Source organism: Dendronephthya gigantea, unplaced genomic scaffold, assembly GCF_004324835.1.
Source record: "Dendronephthya gigantea isolate DGI-Jeju-01 unplaced genomic scaffold, DenGig_1.0 000033F, whole genome shotgun sequence".
In the NCBI taxonomy this organism is placed as follows: domain Eukaryota; kingdom Metazoa; phylum Cnidaria; class Anthozoa; order Malacalcyonacea; family Nephtheidae; genus Dendronephthya; species Dendronephthya gigantea.
In genome coordinates, this window is record NW_021163043.1 from 1,945,285 (window position 1) to 1,967,637 (window position 22,353).

Sequence of the window (22,353 nt, forward strand, 5' to 3'; positions counted from 1 at the left end):
ATCTTGAGGCCCAATAATAGACCTTTTCTGTAATTACGTCACAACTTAAATGGAATACATTTAACGTTTTTCACAGACTGGGCATGCGGAGAAGCAGAACATCCTTTGTCTATACATGCATGAAAAAGACTTTTAGATGTTAACCAACAGATGTGGAAATAACCTTTAACATGAAAACGAGGCTGAGGGATCATAATCCCACATAGCCCCTCAGCCCCATTTTCATGTTAAAGGTTATTTCCACATTTATTGGTCAAAATCCAAAATTACTGTACAAAGGATGTTCTGCTCCTTTTCCCATAGCCTGTGAGAAACACTTTTGAAATCCATTCCATTTAAGGTGATCCTAGGTTGAAAGCAGTGTTGATTGTGACGTAATTACCGAAAAGGTCTATTTATTGTTACATTTTATGGGCAGACAAAGTAGTTTGAGATGGCATCTGCAAAATCCAACTTTAAACAGCTGGCATGAAAATATTGCAAGCAGTTATCACATCCAATCCAATCTTCGCCGTCATCGTCCTTACAAACTTTACAAATGCTCGTGTTTCTCCTAAATCAAAGATATCAGCACTGTATAAATTTATTCAATTATTCAATTGCCTTTAGTTATCAAACTTCGTCATGAATTATAATGGTTAAACGCGAGAATAAGTTGCAGCCTGAATAAGTCGTAAGTAAGTAATTTGCGAACATTCGTATATATGCACAGTTTGTTTGCAACTCCTCCCTAGAGTCGTGATTTATCATGAACATCGTAAAAGATAAATACTTTGCTTTTGACAAGATTGGTGGAAAAAGTTGCAAGTCACTTGATATCAAACGCTGTGTAACTCTAATTCAACATCAATACCGGTTTATAGTACTTTTTTCATCCCGAATATTTTTGACAATCTGCCTGAATCAGATAATAAAAAGCATGACATGCAATGCCTACGTTTCGTTCGTAAAATCAGAAGGCTTAACCCCCCTACCATAATGACTGGTTTCTAAATCCTCTTGTTCAGACTTATCAATTAGGTCACGACTTATTTAAATAGCAGCGTATTTTCGCTCGTAGAAATGCGCCTAATGCAACCTGATGCTTCTACTTAATTCAATGCATTTATCTACTTTGTTTACTTACTCGTGAATGTCATCGTAGCAAGAACCAAATATGACTGACGTGAGTCTTTCTCTTTCTTTCACCATATCAAATGACCTATTTATATCCGACCCCTCACATATGCACTTTGCAAACTTAGGAAAGGAAAATAAACAGATCTATTAGTACGCATAAATTATGTTATACCATGGATAATTAAAAAAAATAGTTACTTAACAATCCATGGTGATACGTCATGAATTTTATATAACTGATCATACTTGCACGTACAACATAAATAATGACACCACAGTTAAAACTGTCTTGCTGGGTGAAGTGAACTGGTTCAACACATGGCCAAAATTGGGAGTGCCAGCCAGTTTTCTTGTCTGCGATATTACTGCAATATATAATAGATCGAGAGGTTGTTAGTAGTGCATGTGTCTAAACTCAGATGTGTCGGTAGAGGTTTCTAGACCGTCATTTTGGGGACGATGTTATTGTTTTCAAATCTATCAGTATTTTAAAAGGCGTGAAATGTTTCTGAATTGAAAAAAACGCAAAGAGGAACAGGACTTTACCATATTTTAGCAAAAAAAACCAGGGGAGTTAAAAGAGTAGCTGCTAATTAGTAAGCTTCTCAAGTGTGACGTCACACGAGCTGAGTCATAGCAAAAAAGTGCATATTGCTACGAAATTGTACTTGAAACGAAAGTTACATGTATAATACAGCTTACTATGTGCCTCAGCATGACCGATAATATCGTCGTCAAATGTTTCAATTTAAAAAAAAATTGCTAAAATAATAAATAGCGCACCATATCTTATCAATTGTATCCATAAGATCTGGATCTGTTTTGAAATCGATTTTCGTATGCTTTTTGCCATTCATAGGGTCCAAAAATAATCGAGTATTCCGAGATTTGTCTAGTACCTGTATAAAATAGAAAATATTGAGTACAAAATATCACGGACTCTGTTGTTTGTCAAATTACTTCAATTTATGATGAGCAACATTTTGATGATAAATTGAACTCTATGAACAGGCGTTTAGATGAAAGCAAAATTGTGGAACTATTTTCCTTTAATGTTACAGCAAGTACTGAAACAGTTCATTTTGTTAATTGCGGGAATAAACAACTGTATACTTACCAGTAATGGCCAATGGATTCCATGCTGGTTAATTGGAATAAAAATTTTGGAAATGAATTCAAAGCTATGACCAGACCAAAGCAATCGTGTACTGGATCCACGTTTCGCTACGGCTGCCAATGTTGCGTCTGCGGCAAAAACATCATAATCCAAACTTAGCTTCCATAAAGCCGCTTCTATCACCTAGAATAATTGATATAGTGAAACGATTGTGTGAAATCATTGGTAAGTAACAATGACAAGTGCCCGAAGGCGTAGGCTATTTATATATATATATATATAAACGTCAATTATTGTTTATATCTAACCTCGTCAACAAGCCATCCTGGATGGAAACGTCTTTTTAATTACATTGTTTCCGAACTGTGTAGGTGTGCCTTCTCTGGCGGGATGAGGGTCCACAAATGACCAACAGTGAGTTTTTTTGGTCCAACTTCTAGCATAACGTCGTTAATTTTAACTCCTAACTTTTTCACGTTAACCAGTCGCGATAGGGGCTCGTGTTTTTTATTAAAAAGATAAAATTTTTCTATTTTGTTGGAAAAGACTGGCCTACAAATTTTTGTTTTGCAAGATGCATTACGCAATCTAGTTTGCTTTTTAACGTAAACAACTAAAGTATATTTAAAGATAACTGTTGTGTACCGTTGTATTTTACAACTGTCATCATATGCATGTCCAGTATCCATATTAATAAGTTGTGTGGGCTCATCAATACTGGAGTAATTGCTTGGCTGTTGTTCATCTTCGACATCAAGAATTAGGTCAATTATTATTTCCTCCGTTTCCTGAAAAATACACTATACAGTTTTAGTAAGCTTGTATTTTCAGTTTATTGTGTTTGTGTGGCCAGCTATCAAAGGAGTATTATAAATATGCCAGGGAGGGAAAAACCATCTCAAGAAACACATTCCTGTACAAAAGTAGAATCAATTTTTATATAACCTGGATAACATTATTCTCATAAACTTGTGCTTACAAAAGCCTTCTTATGATCTTCGTCCTTTCTCTTTGTTCCAACTACCATTTCGTCGTCTTCGATTTCGATCTTAGTACTGGTATCTCCATTCTTTCGCTTTTTCCGTTTTGGCAGATTTTTGTGGAAGACTAGATGATATTCGTCTTTAGTAATTTTCAATTTCTGTTTTAAAGGACTACTTCTCAGCGGTATACCGTTTAGTTTTGAACAGGAGGCATGCATTTTTTTATGAATCTCCTCCACCTCATCTATGGCCATCAGAAGAACAGTGTCATTATCAACGAGGTATGAATCATTTCTTAAAATGTCCAGTTTCTCGTGTAAAACCTTTCTTAACGTTGACGAACTCTGTGTTGCAGGCTGAATTTCGTTATCTAAAAGAACTGGGTCATGATCTTCTACATCTGATTTAGACACCAAAGATGGGCTGCTCTCCGCATTAACCATGGAATCATCTGCCGTGGTTGGAACTTTTTCCTCAACATGAGAATCTTGGTTTGAGCTATTCGTTGACGTTGAATAAATTTTCGTTTTAACGTGTTCATTATCGAGAGTAATAAAAACGCTGTTTCTGTAATGATTTGGTAAGGATCCAAAACCCCATTCATCATATGCGGAAAATACTGCGAAGAAGTGTTTGCATGGATACTGGGTTTTTTTCCAGGCAAAGCAGGAACATTCTGGTGTCATGAAATCAACAAGGTGCTTCTCGTTTGGATTTGTCATACTTTTGACATTAAACTGTCCTTTTTGAAAGTTCACAGGCAAAATGTCGGAATTTCGGTATTCAGCTGCTGAGAAACGACTTTTAAGGCAGTGCTTTACAAACTGTGGTGGTCGATCTTGTAGGTAAACTGGGACATTTTGGTTATATCTTTCATATGCACCACTAAACATCAAGTTGCGTTCCATGTATTGCTGATGCAAATCTGGGATAAAGCTCTCAACTATCGTGGTCGCAATGCCGTACACAGATTTATCCACTGAACGTGGCAAATATTCATATTTCAACAACTTGTTCATGGCCTCCGTTCCATTATTTGTATTTACCACGTTTACTGCCTGCTGTTGCCGAAAAGCACGCGCCCAACGCGAAGAACAAGAAAACCAAGTGTTTTCCACGTAATCCTTTACCTTTTGGTTTTTGTAAAGAGGTATTTTCTTAAACATTTCCACAACGCCCGAAAACTCATCCTCGGAGTTGGCGTAAGAAATCTTTTGCATGTGGCGCAGGAACATTTCTTGTTGCTCAGAAGACAACCCGTTTTTCTTCGCTTTGGACCATCTTTGCATTGCCTGGATCCTATGGAAGTCACAAATGTACACGGTTGTAGTTGGAAACTGTTCTTCGATTGCACCAATCTCCGCTGTCGAGTAGTCAACCATGAAATATTTTGGATTCCATTTAGGGTTCCAAGCCTTTATTATCCCAAGGGCCTCGCTTATTGCTTTTTTTTCCTCCGTCTGGCACAGAAATTCTGCTATCACTTTGTAGCCAATATTTGTATGGACGCAAATGAAGAAAAGTGGTATGGCATATTTAGTTGTTTTATACGTGGCGTCCATCAGAACAAGCTCGTTTCCGTACTTTTCAAGCAAACGTTGTTGCCAAGGCTCTTGATGGACAAAAAGGAAGGTTTTCTCTCCAGGTTGACGTTTGTCGTCGTTATCTTTTCCTTCTTGGTTGTTTCTTCTCTTGTTTGGTAAAAAAATTTTGATGTGGGGTCCTTTGCCTGCCACTCTTTGATCTTGCGTGCTAGTGATTCCTGGTCATCGCTGGAGGATTTCAATGTGGAAATTGCTCTACCTATGTGGTTGCGTAAATCTTGGCGGCAGGAATAATATCTTCGGTTTTTCTTCTTTGGTCTTTGGCTATCTGGAACATCACGAAATAGATCGTTTACGACGTAGCTGTCAAGCCAACGTTTTACTTCGGTAACTTTGGTTATATTATTTTTGACCAATGCATAGATTCTCTCCACTACCCTGGAGTCAACGTATTGCCCAATCGATGACAACGTGGCGACAGGATGATTGTTGTGAGCAGAACTAAGGGGTATTCGCAGAAAGTGTCTCGTTAATCTGCGGATGTTACTTCCATTCTCTCCAGAAAGTGCCTCATTCAAGGTTTTAATGATTGCCTGTTTCGCCATTTTAATGCTGTTTTCTGATGGACACTTTGCTTTATCCACAAAGTAGTCATCAAAAATGTCAATGGAGCGTATTTGCAAGGTGGCTGGGCAATCAAGCTTCCGAGTGTTTTGTAGCCTAAGACGCTGTTTCTTCGGGTAATCATGCGCCCCAGCTTGGTCTGAAGGTCTCCCCCCTCTCCCATCCTGCAACCAAAAAGAGCTTTGTTGTAATTTTTTAGAAGTTTGTCTTTAACACATCCTAGCTAGAGATTTACCAGGCGGAAAACGGATTCTTATTATAAATATGAGAGCCCAACATATAACATTTAAGAAAGCCATCAAAACAATTTAAAGTGTTGCCACATATTCTAACTATCTCGTAATTATTTTTTTGTTTACACATTACCTTAGTTGATCCATGGATACAGTGGCGCATCTCTATCCCTTTAACAGAAAATGGCTTTCCAAAGAACTGTATAGGGATGTGTCCTCGTTTGTCTTCAAACACGACATGATCTGTAATGATATTTTAAGAAATACCTTTTTATTTTAGCTCCACGCTCAACAAGATATTATCTAGCACTGTTTGGTACCTGTGGCCTTTCAGAAAACCTTATCCTGTGTCCTGGCTATGCATACGTGCCGCCCTCATTGCGCTCATGGTATAAGAGAGCTTAATGTTTGAGTACGACTACGAAATGTCAGTTTTTCAATGAAATCAATGAAATCAATGAAATCTGCCACTATGAAAACATATAATGTACACGGTTTGGCTACTGCGTTTAACTTGGGGGTCATTCCAAGCCAAAGCGACCAATCTCCCTGCTCTTCCGTAACAGATTCAGCTAAAATTTGGCACACACAAAGAGTATCATATAACTAAAAACTGTGTGGATTTTGACTTGATGATACTTATTATTCCACGAGTTCGTTTCTTAATATTTTGTTAACTACTGGACATATTTTAACCAAATTTTCAACACTACTACAATTAACATTGCTCTCTGGATTTAACTTGTCGTTTTTAACAGATTGTGAAAAATGATTAAAATTACGAGAGATCAACAAGCGTGCAAAAGTGACAAAATTCAATATAGACGTAAATTCGGATTACAATATTTCGGTAGATATGAGTTTAGAAACGTTTATATCACACAAACATAATAATAAATCTTTAAAGAATTATCCGTTATAATGACAGCGTGCTATCATAAGTTGGACATGAAATATTGACGTTTGATATATGAAAAAGTGTAAAAATTTTCGAAATTGTCTTCTTTTCAGCGGAAGAAAATAGTTTGTGGGATTGATCGGACAGACTCAATATTTTGATTTGTTAAAGAAAATTAATGACTAAAACTGTGGTAAAAATTTCGTTAATGTTCTCGAAATGGTTTTATACAAGCGAGCGATATAAAAATTATCATTTTAGGGTAATTACATTAAAATGTTAACAAAGAAGTCTGAATGCGCACGGCAGGCGACAGGAAATATACAATTGGTGTTTAATATACTCAGGACGGTAAAAGAACCTACATTAAAGAACAAAAACATATTTTATAAACTATCGCCGTTTAAGTCTTAGCATTCACTAAACAAATGTTTATCATGGCCAGAAATTGCGGACATGGAATATGCAGATTGCCGTAGCAAATATGCATATCTGTTCAAATATTATTCGTTTGCAGAACTATAAATTATATTGCGCATTCTTAAATTTTGCAAAATTGAAGAAAATCATTGCATCTTTGCAATTTGCCCTGGTTGTTTCTTGTAATTCGTGTCATATTGAAGATCCTGAGGTAATATTTTGCTGGTAAAGGTTCATGTCGGCTCTGCATTTCTATTTTATTTCTACGCTATTACGGTTTTCGTTTTATATGGTATTCAACGTGATAAAAGACCAAAACTTTGTTTTGAAAATGCAGGACGAATACTGATAAAACATTTTGAAACACTATATAAAAATATTACGATTAACTTGCTCTGCAACGAGCAATTAAGGCAAATTATAATCGACCTACCTAAAGGTGTATTTTTAGCGTTTAGTACTGTGCACATTACAGTTTACTATAAACTCACGAAGCTTTATTTTGACACCATATGCAAATTTAGGCGGAAGTAGAATGTTAAATATGTCCGAATTTTCTGGCCATGGAACAGGTATACAGCGCTGTCACATTCTAAGCTAAGCAAAATAGTAACTGCTTATATATAAGACAGTGAAAGAGATTGTTCTGCACCTCTCAGCATTTGTCCGAAAATAATTTATGTTCACAGCAACAAATTGTAGGCTTATGTTCACAGTTAGACAGGTACAGTAACTGAGTTTGAAAGCCTGCAAGCAATGAAACAGTAACGCGTCGGTAAGAAGTTAATAATTACTCTAGCAAATAAAGTGTCGATTTCATGCATAAAATGTTAATGACAGTTAAATTACATTATCAAAATATACAATGAATAGAAATGAATTAAAGAACAGTAAATAAAAATAAGTAATATAAAATTTCGTGCAGATTTTTGAAGATTTAAAAAGGTGGTTGTAATTAAATCAAGAAATGCCTCTTGGTCGGTCGCACTATTTATACATATTAACTGTCACGCATGCATATCAAACTATTTTTAGTTGTTACACACAATATAGTTACACAGTCATAATTTCCCAATGGGAAGACGCTTTGTCTTAAAAACTTAATGACGTAAGGGATACATTTTGTAAACATTGAGGGTATTATCGAGTAGGTTAACTGAGTGCACTTAAGATAAATAATAGGGAAGTTAGGAAAATTATTATTATATATACTGTAATATATATCCGGATGGCGAGCAAGCTGGAACCTTGTTCCGTTGTTGTCTTTCTTGGCCTGACTGAAGGATGTAACAAGACAACTTACGCAAGAAAAGTTGGGACAGTGAAATTGACAGCGCTTCCTGCAGCAGAAGTTGATCTCATTATCAGAAGAAGCGGTTTGAAGACAGAAAGTGAAAGCATAATCTGTTTTCATCATGAAATGCTTTATCTGCGCAAATATGAATTCTTGCAAAAAGCTTGCTGCGATCCTTTTGATATGCATCCAACATCAGCAAGAAAGAAGTCCCTGCGAAGAATAGATGTTGCAAGTGCTGACAAAATTAACAAACTCATTGGAAAAGATATCAAGCCTGGTCAAAAGTTGTGTCCAAACTGTTCGATGCACTTTGCAAGCATCGACGAAACTGTTGAGGAAGATAAAGAGTATGAACCAGAACAAGAAGATCTCGAAGAGATACATAATCTTGCATGCACCTTTAGTTCCTTTGGTTGTACTCCTGTGAAAACTAAAACAGCACAGAAAGACCGTGTGACATACATTAAGAGGAAGGTTCGAGAAGCACAGACGGCCATTAAAATCGACGTTGCTCAACGTTTAAATGTTAACCCGAGTGAGATTCCAACGTGTCAAAACTGCGTAGACCTAGACGTAATTGTAAAAAAAGTCAAAGAAAAATGCTCCACCTCAAATAAGGCAACCACCCTCCAATTACTCACTCTCGCGCCGTCTTCCTGGACAATAGAAAAAACTGCAAACGAGTTTGGTGTTTCCATGTTCATGGTTAAGAAAGCACGAGCATTAAAAAAGGAAAAGGGGATTTTTCCTGATGTAAGTCCAAAAAAGGCGAAAACATTGTCCGAAAAAACGAAGAGGAAGGTCATTGATTTTTATAACGATGGCGAGGTGTCACGCATTTGTCCAGGAAAAAAGGACTTCATTTCCGTCGTAAATTCTAAAGGAAAACGAGAACATGTGCAAAAACGACTCTTGCTGGCCAATTTACGCGAACTATATTTGAATTTTAAAGAAAAATCAGGTGATGAAGCCAACATTGGGTTTTCTAAATTCTGCGAACTTCGGCCACGTTGGTGCATTACCGTTGGAGCTAAAGGAACGCATTCGGTATGCGTTTGCGAACAACATCAGAACCTCAAGTTACTGCTTGCTTCGCTCCCTGGTCCAAAGCTCGATCATAAATGCTTAATGGAAAAAAGTTGTTTGTGATGTCAGTGATAGAAACTGTATGCTTCATCGCTGCGAGAAATGTCCAGGCGCCGCCAAACTGAAAGAATACCTCCAATCTGTTTTCACCGAGCGATCAATTGAAGAGGAAGATGAGTCAACATTCAAACAATGGACAAATACTGATGGTACACGACTCATTACACGACAGGAGTTGGCCTATGATATTTTGGAGGAGATAGTTTTGCAAGTTAGCGCGTTAACTAATCACAGTTTTATTGCAAAGGCACAGGCTTCCTATCTGTCAAAGCAAAAAGAGTCGTTGAAGAAAGGAACTGCGATTGTTTTGCTTGATTTCTCCGAGAATTATTCGTTTGTTGTTCAAGATGCTGCCCAGGGTTATTATTGGGACAACACTCAAGCTACATTGCATCCGCTAGTTGCATTTTATCGTAAAGAAGATGGGAGTGTTGGAACAATCAGTTTCTGCGTGGTTAGTGATTGTATGAAACATGACGCCACAACTGTACACGCATTTATCAGCATTATAATAACCCAGCTCAAGACGCTACTCCCAGATCTTTCGTTAGTGAAATACTTTAAGGCGATTCTCCATTACCTCCGCTCCGCCCGCGCGGGCGAAGCGCGCTTTGTTTTTCAGGCCGGTCACGGTCGCATGGACAGAATTTCAAAAGGCGCTTCGCCCGCGCGGGTGCAGCGGACATTAATGGAGAATCGCCTTTAGTGATGGAGCCTCCAGTCAGTACAAGAACTGTAAAAACTTTCTAAACTTGTGCTGCCACGAGGAGGACTTTGGGATCAAGGCGGAATGGCATTTTTTTGCTACAAGTCATGGGAAGAGTCCCTGCGACGGTATTGGTGGCACCGTTAAGCGCCTTGTTGCTAGAATTAGCCTTCAAGCTACCACAGTAAATCACATTCTCTGCGCCAAAGAACTTTTCTTGTGGGCCAAGGCGAACATTTCAGGCATTAACATGCTTTTCGTAAGCGCCGACGAAATTCAAAAATGCGATATGGTCTTAAAGCCGCGTTTGGATGCCGCCAAAACCATTGCTGGAACCAGGAGTCACCATAATTTTTTTCCACTTAGTACGAACGTCCTGCAAATGCGGCGAATTTCATCAGATCTGGAAGGTACATCTGTTAAAGTAGCATGCCCTGCATATCTGCAGCAGCCATTCTCTTACACACCAGGTCAATATGTAGCAGCTGTTTATGACAGGGTTTGGTATCTTGGCAGCGTGATAGATGTGTCACATGAAAATTAAGACGTCCTGATAAACTTCATGAGAGCCCGTAATCCTGGCACCACAATTCATTCATTCATATGGCCTCCAAGACGAGACGAATGTTGGGTTCCCTTCGCGCACGTTTTACGTAGCGTGAAAAACCCGTTGCAGATTACAGAGGGACGAGTCAAGCAATACAAACTTGATAGCTCAGAATTGGACTTGGTTATGCACAGTTTTGAAAAATTTATGAACAGTGACATAAATTGACAACGTTTGTTCTTTGTAGATAAAATTATATGAAATTTTTTTGGCGGAAACTGAATATAAAAAGGTTTTCGGCCCGCAAGGCATTGTTGGAATTAACAAAACGAACATATAAAATATTAATTCAGTTATACGGAAATAAAGAAGCGGTGTACAGAGACCTTGCAAATATTCGAACTGACATAGTATATAATGATTGCAATCAAAAGGCTCCGGCTTTCATTCTGAATGCCAAACTGGTCGAGCACCGAGACAAAAATGTTTACTTTAGCATTAGTTGACTTTTGTTATCGGGTAAATGGTTAACATTTAAATATTAAACTGCACAAAGCCAAAGTCTGGGCCATTTTGATGGATTATTCTATATTATACTGCATGAAAACAATTCTGACTATTTGTTTTCTGATTAATACAATAGAAATTGACACTTATCGTTTGTTTTCATGTCGGTGTTGCGTGGCTCTTAAGTCTTAAACATAATAGAACACTCTTATTTTGTTTTAGAACCAAATGCATTTTGCTTGCTATGAATCTATTCAAGAACTGTTATTACATTGATATATCAAATATTAAATGCCAATAAAATATTATTTTCCTGTAGGCTGCCGCACCCATTCAGACTTTTTTGTTAACATTTTAATGTAATTACCCGAAAATGATAATTTTTAAATCGCTCGCTTGTATAAAACTATTTCGAGAACATTAACGAAATTTTTACCACAGTTTTAGTCATTAATTTTCTTTAACAAATCAAAATATTGAGTCCGTCCGATCAATCCCACAAACTATTTTCTTCCGTTGAAAACAAGACAATTTCGAAAATTTTTACACTTTTTCATATATCAAACGTCAATATTTCATGTCCAACTTATGATAGCACGCTGTCATTATAACGGATAATTCTTTAAAGATTTATTATTATGTTTGTGTGATATAAACGTTTTCATTCTACCGAAATATTGTAATCCGAATTTACGTCTATATTGAATTTTGTCACTTTTGCACGCTTGTTGATCTCTCGTAATTTTAATCATTTTTCACAATCTGTTAAAAACGACAAGTTAAATCCAGAGAGCAATGTTAATTGTAGTAGTGTTGAAAATTTGGTTAAAATATGTCCAGTAGTTAACAAAATATTAAGAAACGAACTCGGAGATTATGCCGCCAATCTGTCAGGCTCGCAGTAATTCGCTTATAATTTTTGGAATAATAAGTATCATCAAGTCAAAATCCACACAGTTTTTAGTTATATGATACTCTTTGTGTGTGCCAAATTTTAGCTGAATCTGTTACGGAAGAGCAGGGAGATTGGTCGCTTTGGCTTGGAATGACTCTTGGTTTAATTAACGTTATGCAAAATGATGTATACTAAAAAGAGCTGATGATATTTACAGAGAAATACTGTACTGATTTTAGTAACTAAAAATCGTACTGATTTTAGTAAGTAAAACTAAATAGGTTTTTTAAATAGTAATAGGTAAACGACTAAACGTAGGAAAGTCAGTATAATTGACGAAATCAGATAAATTCAACAATATTCCAGGTTGAACCTACCGGCACTTGTATATCTCTTATGGTGCTTATACTTCGAGTGTGCTTCAGATGTCATGAAGCTAGTAGAAATAATCGCCAACAGCCTGCATGTGTAATAGCTCCTCCAATTCCTCCTTTGTTCCATCGAAAAAACCCGTACAGTAATTGTTTTCTGCTAAAACGCCTTTGAAAGCTATTTCGACATCCCGCATCGATTTTAATTCCGCCATGTTGTGACAAAGGGAAAACCCTTCCTTAAAAATTCGCGCGCTAATGCAAACGCTTGCATAAATTATCATGTCTGTGATGTTAGTAGCCTGCAACGCAGACTATATATTCGGGTATATATAGTCTGCTAATCAGCGGCACAAAGCTTGTATGGTCACGTGAATGTTCGAATTATTTCCGGTATTATAATTATGATTATGTATCAGTGTTATGTATATGATTTGCGCGCAAATTGCATAATTATTTGTGACAACATGGCCGCGCTGATGTGCGTGCTGTGTTTCTCTGTGCTGGAAAAGAAGTCAGATATAAATCTCGTAAAAGGAAAGCGTTCTCTCGACATTGCGGCCGAACTAGAAGATTTGGATTTCGTTGTCCAACCTGTTTCCAGACATATTTGTCGGCCATGTCTCAGTCTGGTTTCTCAAAGAATCACGCATCGTCAAAAGCTGGCGAATCTGAATCAAAAGCTAAAGGATGACTACCTAGCTAAAGCCCGAGCGAATGGTGTAACAGTGAAGATGAAGCACCCGTCGAAGCGTTCTCTACCAGACGATTTCGACAAAGAGACAAACACAGAGCAAAGGGAACCTCGACCGCTTGCGCCAGTTTACGTAAGCCAACCGGTAACATCTGTCTCGACACCTGGTTCGAGTACTGCCTCTCCTCATCATGGCATTATTATGTCGCCATATGATGATACATTCCAACCGATTGCGTCGTCCACGCCAGTAAAGCCTCGTCCGGCCTTCTTTGCTCTCCTTCAAGCAAAGATGGTTCGATGAAGGACGCCATGTTGTTTGTGAAAATAATAAATATTCTGAAATTTTGATTATTTTGCATAATTATAAGCTAACCAATCAAAATGAGTCCCACAATTTCTCGGGAAACCCACGTGACCATACAAGCTTTGTGCCGCTGATTAGCAGACTACACGGCCAAAAATTGATCAGGTTGTCGCATCAGGAGTGAACAATGTTGTGCTGCACCCTGGGAACAGTATTGTTAGCAATGTTGTTGCAGGCTTGTTGAATCATCAGTGTTGATGCAATGTTGTTGTAATTGCAACAGCATTGATATTTCAACAAGCTTCAACAACATTGTTAACAATACTGTTCACTGGGTGCAGCACAACATTGCTCCATCCTGTTTTTAACAACTTGCATCAACATGGTGATTTTTACGCGTGTATATATACCCCAATATATACTCTGCGTTGCAGGCTATGATGTTAGGGGATATCAATGGATATATAATTAAAATTTCCGCTGACAGAGAAACTGACGGGCTCACCCTCTCTCTCCGCCCGTGGGATAACGTTTCCCTTTCTTCAAAGTGACAAAGTCTGTGTTCGTTATTTGTCAAAATGATCGTATGCTTGGACTAGAAGCTCCCAAACTAAGTGATCCTGATTCGTCGTGGGTGATCAACGTATTTATTGAGAAAGCTGGAGTTGTTTTAACAAGGTTTATCGACGTATACAAGTACAAAAACAAAGACTTACGGCTTTGGGCTAGTCGTGGTAATACAGACTAGACAAGACCAGATTGTCGAAGGTATGTGCTAGATTCGTGGTGAGATTTCTCTCATATTTTGATATACGTATACGTCCTTGTCTATTTTGCTTTAAATTACAATATTTTGACGGGATGGTTTGGTTTATATTGTTGTTTCACGTAGTATATTACACATTGTTGCTTTATATATATATATAATTACATAGTCAACAAAAATATTGACAATCTGATTTAGCTGGGTACGGAAGGAATTTATTTTTGAACGTTTTCTAGTTAATATCGTATGCAAAATAATACACCAGTCAGCGCTATAGTTTTGTTTCAAGAGTTCTCCTATAAAATGGTCGTATTAAAACACATCTAATTTTTAATTTATACTGTAATGCTTCCCTAGTTTTTATAACACAGGAAATCAATTTTGAAACATTCACTAATTCATTTAGACCAGAGACCAGAAATATCTTTCAGGGGGAATATGATTATTTCATTCATTTCTTTCGTGTCCATTTTAAACATTTTATTCGACCCAGACCAGTGTTAGGAAAATTGTTCGGTAACAGATTTGGTTGAAACCATCCTGGAACTGGATAATATATTCAAATATATTCTTCATGCAACTTCGAATGGTATTAAGTTTTATAGCTAAAACCCACCATGATTATGATCAAACAGTATATGTTATATCAATGCAAATATCACATAACTAAAAGACTGAGATATATTTTACTGAATTTATAAATCATAATTTGTGTTCTCCAGTTCTATTAGCCTTACATCCACATGCGATCACATTTTACACTATGTGCATTTATTGTTATGGTTCTTTTCTCATGTATAATACCAGCTTGTATACAGCTAATTGATAAAAAGTTGTCCTCTGGCTATCATGTTAACTATGTATTTAGACTCCACCATCTGTTCCAACAAAAAGTATTTTAACAAATACACTGGTCAGTCATTGATCAGTCCATCTAGTACAACAATATCTGTCAATCAGTGAAATAAATTATCTGTCAGTTCAGCAATACTTTAGTTGCAAATATTTTCATTCATGAGGTTGGAACTTAATCAGACCCAATGCAATCCCAGCTAATGTTTGACAGAGTTTTCTATATCTTAATTGAGTATTTTACATAATGAAATTTCATGTAACCTTGGAAATCAATATTTGTCATAGAAACATTAGACCAGAATTACAGATTGCAAGTGAAATGTTGCAAGTTAATACTGAGGTGTCATCTCTTGGGTGGTTGGGTGGTCTTCATGGCAGTAATTGTATTTTTTATAAACTTATATTTTTATAGACTGGCCCTGCATTTATGACCATGGTCAGTTTGGTTTATTCAGTGTGATTAACCAGAGGCATTTTCTCTGTAAACCGGAAATCATCAGAACAGTCATTTACGTATTAACACAACATAAATTCTCAGCCAAGTTAGACGAGCCATTGCGCGTTTATAAAGAAATTTCCAGCTTCCCTAACACCGTCATGGCTGATCGCGGCACAAGATAATATTTTTATTTAAAGTATGATTCATGACGTTCTGTCAACAATGCGTGTGATGAAATCTCCACTGAGACTGAGTGCTTGTGAGGTTTTAAATTACAATCAGTTTCCCTCTTGGTTTTAATATATCTACCTCGTGAGTATCTTCTGCGAATTTTTGTACATTTGTGTGAAATTTTAGCCATGTATTGAAATAATCGCTTTCATGGTTTGAAAAGGTACGTTTATGTCAGTGTTAGTCGTGTTTTTTGAAGAATATAAATTATTGAAGTCGTCACAGTCGTATAAGGTCTTGCCACAACACAGCGCTTTGTCTGTGGCGCCTAAATAAAATTGCAAATTTCGTTTTTTTTCCTTTCAATGTTCTTAAAGTGAGGTTTCAGGCTTTTGAGATGTGATTTATAATTCTCGTTGATTTATGATTCCACATTGCGATAAAAAGAGACATGCTTTTAAATTTTCGCGCATGATTTTAATTCATAAACGTAGTTGCTAGTCATCTGCATGATGGGCAAATATTGGTCTGCATAATGCCGAAATGGTGGCGTTGTCAGTATACTCGTGTGATAGTGATACTTGAAATACATTGCACATTTCTCGCTTCTTTAAACATAAGGAATACAATTCCGAAATTGTTAACTCATCGCCAGAATAATATGATGTTACCGACCCTCCTATGCCATTGGAGTCACATCCTGCAGCAACAAATTTTCAGACTACAGTTTAAGACCCTCGTGTGACTATAGAGACGCATCATCCGTCTGTTAATTTAAATACAGGGTATTAACCAGAAAAAACAGCTCTTGTACACGCGCTTTTTGCCACATAGATATTTTCCAGGATATTTCCCCATTTTCGATGCACTTAAAAGTATGATTCTGATTCATGACGTTCTGTCAACAATACGTGTGATGAAATCTCTACTGAGACTGAGTGCTTGTGAGATTTTAAATTACAATCAGCTTCCGTCTTGGTTTAAATATATCTACATCGTGAGTATCTTCTGCGAATTTTGGTATATTTGTGTGAAATTTTAGCTATGTATTGAAATAATAGCTTTCATAATTTGAAAAGGTACGTTTATGTCAGTGTTATAGTCGTGTTTTTTGAAGAGTATAAATGATTTTATGTCATCAGCACAGTGAAATCGTCACAGTCGTAAGGTCTTGTCGCAACACAGCGCCAAATTAGCCAAAGCTGTGCACCACAACTCTTGGGAGACAAGACTGGGACGTAGATAAATACGGTCACATCTCAGTGGGTCACATACACATTTCAAATACTAGTATATTTCGCGCTATTACACACTTGCGACGACGAAAAATAATAAAAAAACAATAACAAAACAAAACCGAGGCGAATTTTCAACTCCGTCGCTGACGCCGGAGTAATTATGGAGCTTTAGCAGTGACTACGAGTACGACTACGAGTACGAGATTCGTCATTCTCGCGCGTTGTTTGCTTACGCCATCAGCCAAAACTCGTAGTCGTTGGACTTTCGAGTACGAAATTTATCAAAAAACTCGTACTCAAAAGCTCAACGACTACAAGTTTTGGCTGATGGCGTAAGCAAACAACACGCGAGAATGACGAATCTCGTACTCGTAGTCGTACTCGTAGTCACTGCTAAAGCTCCCTATTATGATTTTTGTCACTTCGCTCGATGCAGTTAGTTAAATTCTAGAGGTTTAAAGGGTCTTAATTTCGAGTGGAATTATACACACTTCAAATTCAAGCCAGGAACAGTTGATAGAAAAATGAGTCGACTATCGATCCTTCGGCAGGAATCGAAATGCTCAAGAGAAAATTTAATTTGAAAATTAAACGAGACTTACCTGTAAGTTCAAGTGTGATTTGAATTATATAACGTCATCAGTCCTGAACGAAAGAGTAACATGAGAAGCACGCGCTCGCTTTCCTAACCATATTTTAAAGACAACCAACTCGCTGATTCTCACGCGGAACGAAGAAGTATCGGGAGGGACAACTCTCCACAATGAAGGGAGGGCATGTTACTCCTTCGTTCAGGACTGATGACGTTATATAATTCAAATCAAACTTCAACTTACAGGTTGCTAAGTCTCGTTTAATTTTCAAATTATATACGTCATCAGTCTACGTCACAACGGAGTAGCATGAGAATTGAAAGATGTGAGGGTCAGCGAGTTGCAAGATGAAAGTGAATCCCAACCATCTCAGTGTTTGATACACCGTCTTAATAGTTTATTATCAGAGCTATACAAGATATATAAGTCATTCGCGATCATTGTTGTCCTCGCTATTAAAGTGATTAAGTATGCTGTTTCCAAAATTGGAGACGATTGGTTTATTATAATGTTTGGCAAATGTTTCTGCATTTGTCCGTTTAGGTGAACTAAATGATTCAATAATAGAAATATTTTGTTTGGTTTTTTTATCAAATGCGTACCAGGCTACTAATACGAATTCATGTATTTCTTGTTTGTTTCAAGTGAAAATACATGCCTTATGCCCTATAATAAACTTTTTATTAACCTTGCTTGCTCAGTCTTTACCGAGAATTATCGGACCTCGATCTTTTTGTACAAACTTCGCTCTTAATTCGAGCTCGGTCTGTTCAAAAAGACCTCGGTCCGATATTTCTCGGTAAAGACCTCGCGCTCGATTAATAAGAAGTTATTATTCTTGTTATAAAATGTCGGTATTTATTTAGTTTTGTCTCCTTAAATGGTCACGATACGAGGCTGAAACAGATGATGTTGCTTATATATACGGGAGTAAAGTTCTGTGATGTATACAATTATAGAAACACGCGTGGGAGTTTGGGAGGACGAAAAATAATGAGATGAGTGGGTTTTCCACTTTATATTATTTATCTCCGAAACATCCACAAACTTAAAACCTTAAAAATCAAAACTGTTTCATGATTCCAAGATGCAACGGCAACAGATTTAAGAAAACTATATTATAACAAATCTTAGAATTAAGAATGATCAAAATTCGCTAAATTTTGATCATTCTTAATTCTAAATGTTTTTTATTCTATGACCGAACCGAATGTATAGTTAGTTTTTATATAACCACAGTTAAACTAGTTTTTAAAATGTTTGCTATAAATTATAAATACATTCTTAATAATCATACCTACTTTTTATTTATTTGCAAAATCATGGGTATTTAAGCTTTAGGGCTGCCAAGTGATTTGTTTTAGTAAATAGTAATAATAATATTCATTCTATCAAACAAAATTGAGGGTTTCGTGGTCTTGCGATTTTTGTAATGACGCATCAGCACTCCACTTAGTGCAATTACCATTATAAATACGCATCCCACGTGACACTCACATGACATTCTAGCCGCTGATTGGGTGGGTAAAGTTACAATCATAATTTGTTCTTTCTAGGTTTTAAATCTACATTTCAGTCCATCTGTCCGTTATCCTTCCTGAGAATTTTGACCATGTAGTGGAATCATCGCTTTGAAAATTTGAGAAGGTACGTTTGTGTCAGTGTTGGTTACGTTCTTCGAATATTAACAGTATGAGTTTCTATTGTATTCTATTGAGTGGCATAGTACAGAGCTGTGACGTCATTACGTTCTTCGAATATTAACAGTATGAGTGTATATTGTATTCTATTGAGTGGCACAGTACAGAGCTATGACGTCATTACGTTCTTCGAATATTAACAATATGAGTGTCTATTGTATTCTATTGAGTGGCATAGTACAGAGCTGTGACGTCATTACGTTCTTCGAATATTAACAGTATGAGTGTCTATTGTATTCTATTGAGTGGCACAGTACAGAGCTGTGACGTCATTACGTTCTTCGAATATTAATAGTATGAGTGTCTATTGTATTCTATTGAGTGGCATAGTACAGAGCTGTGACGTCATGTTAAATGAACTGGTAACCAATATAGAAATAATTCATAACACGATTGCGAGGCTCAGGGGCTAAAACCTGACAATAATCAAACATTAAACAGCAAATAAGGCAGATTAGTTTTTTAGTGCAAAGTTTCTGTGAAACTTTGCAGTATTGTGGTGAGTGGCGAAAATTCACATCAGACAGTCAGACAGTCAGTCAGTCATAGTGTAAACTCCGGGGGGCGGAGTGTTTTTATGCGTATAGTAGCTTTTTGTATATAATCAGTAATTTAAAGTTTTTAAATCAGTTTAACTTGCTTTATTTATTAATTCTCTACATCCCTTTTGCTAAGTTCACCAAAATATTGAGGAATTTTGACGGTTACTGTAAATTTTAAAGCATTGCTTTTCCGCGGTTTGGGTTTTGTTTCAAAGGGATTTGCGCAGATTTACCCCCGGAACACCCGATTTTTTCCTATACGTCGCAACTGCGCATGTGCCGTCGAGCCTTCAACATTATTCACGATGTAAAGAAACGAGGAGCGACGAGCATTGCTTCAAAACATTCCGAGCGTAAAAATCGAGCAATTCTTTGAGAATCTACGCAATTTATCAACTTATGTTATGAATTACGAGCATTCAATTCGACACAAATATAATTTGGAAGGTTTATTCCATAAATAGAGCTAATAGGTTAGGAAGAAACGACGCTGTGTTGTTTATGTATTGATAGATCTCTTACACGAATGACGAATATATATTATGTCGATATATAGCAAGTCGATACCTGGTATTCTGCATACAGTACATAAATGATACTATACAAAACGGACATTTTGTGCAGTAATCAAATCATTTTGGCGGTATACAGTATTGATTATATGTATATTGTTTTGTATCGATTTAGCTACGCGTCGAAGTATCCACATCATAGACATAATATGCACCGCGGTTTATTTACATTATTTACAACGCAACTATTTTGGCTATTCTTATGAAATGACGATAAATTGTTGCCATCATATAAATGTAGTGAATGTAGTCACAGTTGTTTGACGAAGAAAAGAGACTAAACTGAGAAAATCGCGTCCGGTTTACATGGGCAACTAAAATTATAATTTAATAGTGACAGTATTCGCGGCTAACGTAACTTGAGTACTTTGAATAATTTCCTTTTGATTAATGTTTAACCTAGTTCATTATATTTTTACTGGCATAAGTCAAAATGTTTATGTTGGGAAAACGTGTTGCTTAGGTATTACAGGGCATGAAAACTTTGCACTATCCTTGGATCCCTAGTTTGAGACTAAGGATCGATCAATACGGTTTTATTGTAATAGACTCCCTGAGCGCCTAAGAGTCCTGTATAGATATAATATAATCCAGCTATAATCGAGAATATATAATCCAGCTTCACTGGTTACATGCTGAGGAGGCTCAGCCATTAGTCTGAAAAGACAGGTGTTTTATGGGATGAAGTATTATTTTGTAAAAATAAATTATGGAGAGTCGGCTGAAACAGCTTTTCAAAATTTTTATTTCAACTAAATGGAATATATAAAAGACTTGAACGACAGTTTACAATCGGAAATGAAAAAGTCGAGTAGCAATAGATCTTAAATACACGAGATATTTTCATAAATTATTTGACATCAAAATACATTCAGATCATACCATGTCTGTTAATCCCAATGGTAGAACGAAACGATTAACTCTTAGCAATAACTAATGAGATAACACTTGGGTTGAACGGTGCGCGGACAAATCGAACTCGACAGAATTTGGGAATCGAACAAGTAAAATATTATAACTTTAATCCAAACGTTCGTGGGTTTGATGCACGTGAATTGATACAGAATTGTGGCAATCGTTAATCGTGGAAATCGGTTCGAACTAAATAACGTGACAATGCAAAAATATCTAGTACTTAATAGTAACACAATAACTAATTGTTCGCGCAGTATCATAAGAAACATGCGACTATATGAATAGAAGTAAATCTATCGAATACACTATGAATTAAGTCTAAATCTGTACGTGGTAAATCATTTGACCAGTTATGAATACCAAATTAAAACGCACACTACGAGTAACCTAACTAACAATCAATTGTACTAGTACTGAAGAAAGATCAATATGTACTTACTTTGGTTTCCACGCGCACCGACGTTGACTTTATTGCTTTTGTGTAGAACGTGAAACCGAGACAAGTACACAAACGAACGTGGATAGAAATTCTAAATTATACTAAATCCACCGACATAAATTTTGATGTCCTCTTACTAGGAGTAACACGTTGAATAGTGCCTTGATTTTCCTTGAGTCACGCAATTTTACTCTAATCTACTGCCCGCAGGCATTTAATTTTACGAGCATGCTGTTTGATATTAAGCGTTAGATAGCTTGGCGTCAAGGTGTTAGGACTAAACTTGCCTACAAGTAGGTGTTTCAAAACTAACAATGTCTATCAATGAGAACAGGCTTTCAAAATTTATAATGTCAAGAAAAATCTCATTTCCACACACAAATAATACAAACGGAATGTTTATGGAAATTCTAAAATTAAGCTAAGAAATATCTCTTCACAAAATTATTTTAATAAGAAATCTCTTCGTCTAATAAGATCCTTGCGACTTTCTTTTATGACAGAATGTCATAAAATATGTGAAAATCTACTCTATCCCATTCTTTTTCTTGGTGTAGCCTATATAATTAATATGACCATTTCGTTACAGTAACTAACCGTGTCTAATGCCATGGCATCTAACGAACTACAAGAAAAAGCAAATTATACAAGACTTAGTAGACTTTTAGTTGACAAAGGAACTGAGGCTTTCAGAAATACATTTGATACCATCCAT

The 22,353-nt window shown here is 36.6% G+C and overlaps 1 long non-coding RNA gene and 1 pseudogene across 1 annotated transcript; one reads left to right on the forward strand and one right to left on the reverse strand.

Annotated features, from left to right (window-relative positions):
* Positions 1 to 316: 316 nt before the first annotated feature.
* LOC114525111 lies at positions 317 to 12,483 on the reverse strand (annotated as a pseudogene).
* A 1,467-nt stretch (positions 12,484 to 13,950) lies between these two features.
* LOC114525132 lies at positions 13,951 to 22,351 on the forward strand. Its single transcript, XR_003687148.1, has 3 exons — positions 13,951 to 14,176; positions 19,027 to 19,117; positions 22,228 to 22,351. It is a non-coding gene; the product is annotated as an uncharacterized LOC114525132 (long non-coding RNA).
* Positions 22,352 to 22,353: the final 2 nt, after the last annotated feature.